This window comes from Mytilus galloprovincialis, chromosome 3 (genome assembly GCF_965363235.1).
Source record: "Mytilus galloprovincialis chromosome 3, xbMytGall1.hap1.1, whole genome shotgun sequence".
Taxonomy (NCBI): Eukaryota; Metazoa; Mollusca; class Bivalvia; order Mytilida; family Mytilidae; genus Mytilus; species Mytilus galloprovincialis.
The window spans coordinates 105,156,356-105,161,959 of NC_134840.1; the positions used below are offsets into that span (position 1 = coordinate 105,156,356).

At 31.7% G+C, this 5,604-nt stretch overlaps 1 long non-coding RNA gene across 1 annotated transcript; it reads left to right on the top strand.

Annotated features, from left to right (window-relative positions):
* Positions 1-1,237: 1,237 nt before the first annotated feature.
* Positions 1,238-5,375, top strand: LOC143066689 (uncharacterized). The gene is made up of 3 exons (XR_012975744.1): positions 1,238-1,346; positions 2,252-2,374; positions 5,261-5,375. It is a non-coding gene; the product is annotated as an uncharacterized LOC143066689 (long non-coding RNA).
* The last annotated feature ends 229 nt before the right edge of the window (positions 5,376-5,604 follow it).

Genomic DNA, 5,604 nt, shown 5'->3' on the forward strand with positions numbered 1-5,604 from the left:
TTTGTGTGTAGCTTCTCTTCATTTTATAATAAATTAATCATCATGCCTCTGTGTCCTATAGATACAATGCATAGTCACAATTATTATCCTCTCCGATGATTATTCTGTCTGGGTTATTGTGGTAGTAAAAAGAAAATAAAGGGGTCCGGATATTGTTTCCATCGTCGGACAGACTTAGAGATCATAGATCTTTAAAATTCCCTTTAGGACGGTTTTAGAATTAAAGTCACATAATTATCATCAATACTTGGGGACGGGACTATTTCCCGAATATACTATGATCATCTATATACTATGAATAAAATCTATTTGCTATTCACAATCAATTCCAAATTTACTATCCACGGCGATCACTGTTATAGTCGTGCCAGATATTCAACTTAGAATTAATAGTAAATAGCATACTATTTATAGCATATGTATGTTAAAAGCAAAAATTAATAACACTAGCAGATATAAAAAAAATAACGAACTTTAGAAATAAGACGGAAGGCTAAAAATGACTTTTGATACCTTTCCTGAATTCTCCCGTCATAAAATCTTCTACAAATTTCATCCTTCAACAGATTAAGTACTCTTAATCACGATATAAATGCCTATGATTTTTCGGGTGTGTTCTAGTCTATATAAAATTTCAACAAATGATCAAATAAATTCACTTATACATTATTCCTTTGCATCGTCTGATTGGACGCAAATTCTCTAAAACTCAGTGTGTAAATTGAATGCCATACCTTTTCGGATATTGGAAAAAGTCTTTTACAGGACTGACTTTATAGTACAGTATTAGCTGTATAAGTCTAGTATATTTAGCATCTGGTGAAAATGTATGCTTGAATTCAATTTAAAATTTAGTGATAATTCAATCAAAACATATTAACATTTTAACTGGAAATAAGACATGTTAGGAATTTATCGTATTAAATGTTAAAACTAAGGTAAATTGCATATCCATGTTTAAGTTACATTTGAATAAATAATAATGAATTACCATGATAGATTTAACTAATTATTATGTCGTTATTCTTAATTTGTAGCGTTTAAAAAATTGATAATGTCTTTAAAAACACTAAGTTGCATAATACCTTGTGTTTTAGCAAGATTATAATTAGTTATTTTTTCTGTTTTTTGTAATTTCATCAGCAACAGTTGTTCTAATAAGATTGAAATATTCAAATCCCTATTATTTATTCTTAATTCTTGTATATGATTGAGGACACATATGTATAAATACAGTTTACATGATATAACTCAGTTTCTGAATTCCAGTTTTGAGCCAAATAAGATGAGGGGTATCCAGATACTGTTGTTTATAACCCTTGTGATGACCGCGATATCTGATCCAGGTAAGTTGTGTTTGATACATTTCATCATTTTTTTCGTTAATAATATCAACGCCACGTGTTTCTTTATATTCTATGTATCTGTGTGTTGCATTGTCGTTTGTTTTTTCTTCACTTCATTGTATCTGTTGTGTTGTTGTTTTCCTCTTATAACTGATTTGTTTCCCTCGGTTTTAGTTGGTAAAATTGGTTTGTTTTTGTCTCATTCGATTTATTACTTTCGAACAACGGTATACTACTGTTGCCTTTATTATATTATAACTCTCTCATTATTTTGGATTTACGGAGACAATCAATTTCTAAAGTGATGCATAGTTATGTTTGATAAACAACAGTTCATTGTGGTTTTAGTGTTAAGGCAAGATCACTTAGATTTGCAATAATAACATTAACAGTACCAATGAATTTCGACAAACTATATCGCTTCAGTGATGATCGAGGCCGACATACTTGATATCTAAATTCAATACAAAACATTCAAACCAAATGGATATCGAGTAACGCCAAATTCAGTAGTCGAGTAACTCAACATCTTAATTTATATAACATTGACAGTAACAGTTTTACTTCACCAGATGTACATTTCGACAATAAATGTCTCATAAGTGATGTTCTATACATACATATTACAAATTCCAAAACCTTATACAAGTGTTGCAGAGGTGCATACCTCAATTGGTATGATTCAAAAATTCATAGCAGCAAATTTAGAGAAAATACCGAGGCAGAAGATTCCTAATGTTTATTCAACTCAGACAACGTCATGGTACAAAATAAAGTTACTCCTTCTATGCATTCTATTAACTCAAGCTTTGGTACCTTCAACTCAAAATTTCCCTGAAATATTTAATGTAGGCCATCCTTTATCTAAACTATTTTAATTTGCCGCATGTGATTCTATCTTACAGGTGATGAAAACCACACTTGCGCTAGTCATGGAGGACAATGCGTGTGGAGTCGACCCTGTCCTCAATTTTACAAATATGATCAATATCACTTGTGTCCTGATAGACAACTATGTTGTCTTCCTGGTGAGTTGTTATGAATTTTGGGTGACCGTCTGGTAGAAATTTTGTACATTTGAAATGAGATTATGTTCACTGCCTCGACCAGATCATCGTCACTGATATTTTAACGAAAAAGTCCAGAACAAATTGCAACCAGAACGGATGGCTGCGGCAATGCACAAAAAAGTTTAAAAATTTATTAGTATTTTGATTATACTATATTGTTTTTATCATAAATGATAAGACGCCTATGACCTCAGTAATACGTTCAGTTAAGGGCATACGATACAGTTACAGGGGAGGGAATGACGTTGCTAACGTAAATTGTTATTTTCGCGACGTCAAACTATAACTTATCGGGGAAAGATTCAGTTTTCGACTGATTTTTATCATTCGAACTTTTTTTAACTTGAACACGAGTTCAAGGGTCCCTCTTTTTTAAAATGCCATTTGGTTTAATTACGCAAGAAGATTATGTGTGCCAATTTTCATGAAATTTTCATTTTGTGCAATTTTGTTAAATTTCATAAATATACAGCAAACAATGATGTTTTTCTACATTAATGAACATTTGATAAGTATGAGTTATTTCTGAATAATAAATGTATAAATTTTTAAAATACTCATAAAATACAGAAATTACAAAATATTTAACAAAAAACGATTTGTGTTTATCTTTTAAAACAAAAAAGTTATGGAAATGATGATCAACAACAATAACTTTCAATGAGCCACATCAGGTCCATATTGTGACTTCCCTTCAGTATCTACTGTTTTAAACAATTCTGTTGAATTATTTGTTGCATTTTCAAATTCTATAAAAAATAAAACTAACACTTTCTGAATTCTATGAGTCCATAGGGCTTTTCTGGTTTCACCTTTATCAACAAGAATCAACATAGAATATTTGAAAGGAATGGTTTATCAGAATCGAAGCGGTTGGGTCAATATGCCCAATGAATTTCCAAAAGGCTGTACGGGTTACATTTTCTTCTGTAGCTCAGTCCTTATCGTAAACTTGGATATGTATGACGATTCGTTTAGAAGCCTAGACATTTTCACATATGTGGTTATTTTTTTTCGATACGAAGTGAGAACCATTTTTCTGTATATAAGCATGACCCGAAAATCGTTACGTGTTGTGGCTCCTCGTGGTACAGAATCCCTTTTGCACACAATAAGTTGTTTGAAAAAATATTATTTTGAATACATTTGATAATTCCATAGGTTTTACACAGTTATTCTATGTTTCTCTACCTTAACACACAACGAACAAAGTATATCAGTACAGTTATGTAAACATATAGAAATCGGCTCAATTTAATGTTTAAGCTCATCATTATAGCTGCATGACTATACTGTAATGGGGTTGGGGTCTCAATTCTTCGAAGTATGGGATAAAGAATTGCTTAAATCTGCCTCATTTAGACTTACAATCAGTGGGTAGTTGTCTAGTTAGCAGTCTTACCCACAAATCTTTTTTTATATTCAAACGAGTTAGAGCTTACCACAAACTCGAATACAACTAACTATTGTAAATAAACAGTATTTCTAAAATTCAAACGTTTTATAAACAGTTAATTTATCAATATGACCCTGTCAATGACAATTCATTTCAGCACATAATTGATATTTTAACGTGTGAATTCCTATGTTGTGTTCTTATGCTATTGTTTCAGAAAAAGGGAGAAGGTTTGGTACCATTAAAACGTTTAATCCCGCTGCAAATGTTTGCACCTGTCCTAAGTCAGGAATCTGATGTACAGTAGTTGTCGTTTTTTATGTAATTTATACGTGTTTATCGTTTCACTTTTTTTATATAGTTTAGACCGTTGGTTTTCCCGTTTGAATGGTTTTACACTAGTACTTTTGGTGCCCTTCAAAGCTATTTGTTCGGTGTGAGTCAAGGCTCCGCGTTGGAGGCCGTACATTGACCTATAATGGTTTACGTTTATAAATTGTTATTTGGATGGAGAGTTGTCTCATTGGCACTCACACCACATCTATATCTTTATCTATATCTTACATATTAAGATTAAATTTTGTATTTACGCCAGACGCTCGTTTCGTCTACAAAAGACTCATCAGTGATGCTTGAATCCCAAAAAGTTAAATTGGACAAATAAAGTACAGAGTTGAAGAGCATTGAAGACCAAAATTGCAAAATGTTTTGACAAATCAGCCAATGTAATCTATTCCTGAGGTAGAAAAGCTCATTGACAAGTATTTCTAAAATTCAAACGTTTTGTAAACAGTTTATTTATGAATATGACCCTGTCAATGATAATTCATGTCAGCACAGAAGTGCTGACTACTGGACTGGTGATACCATTCGGGGAATTAAAACTCCACCAGCAGTGACATAGACCCATTGGTTGTAAATAAACTCATCATAGATACCAGGATTAAATTTTGTATTTACTTCAAACATCTGTTTGTTGACCTCCAAACGTAGTGTAGTTTTTTGTGTTATTTTGGATCACATGAATGTCTTATTGACGTATACCTTTCTTTTTAGTCATATTTTTATTTTATATTTAGCTAGCTATAAAACCAAATTTATTCCATCATTGTATTCATAAGAAAATACTACCAAGTCAGGAATATGACAGTTGTTATCCATTCGTTTGATGTGTTTAAGTTTTTGATTTTGCCATTTGATTAAGAACTTTCCGTTTTGAATCTTCCTCGGGGTTCAGTATTATTGTTATATTACTTTTTCTTCGTCCTAAATATGCATTTAGTTTGTCTCTGGATGTGAAACAGTTGACAATCATTATCTTCTTCATCAATTTTTTTTTCTCATCATGTTTAGGGTTAAACTAAACTGGTGTAAACCAAAACACTAGAACATTTGAAACTAACCATTTCATGATTGAATGTAATTATAAGATATTTTATATTTTTCAGATGTGGTTGGTTAATACTTAAATGAGATATGTTATGATATAAGCGACGAGGATTTATTGTTTTAAATTAATCAAATAAAAAACCAATACGTTGTGACTGTTTTTCTATATGTACACCAACACTTTCCAATCGTTAAATAAACAGAAATATGTTTACTTAATGATCTGAATGAATAAATTTGATATGGTGCAGAAAAAATGGTGCCGTTGATGTAATTACTACCACTGGGTGGATGCCTCTGTTGGTGGACTGTTAGTCCCCGAGGGTATCACCAGCCCAGTAGCCAGTACCAAAGGCATAAGAATACGGATTTTTTGTGTTATTGTAATTTGCTGTTACAAAAT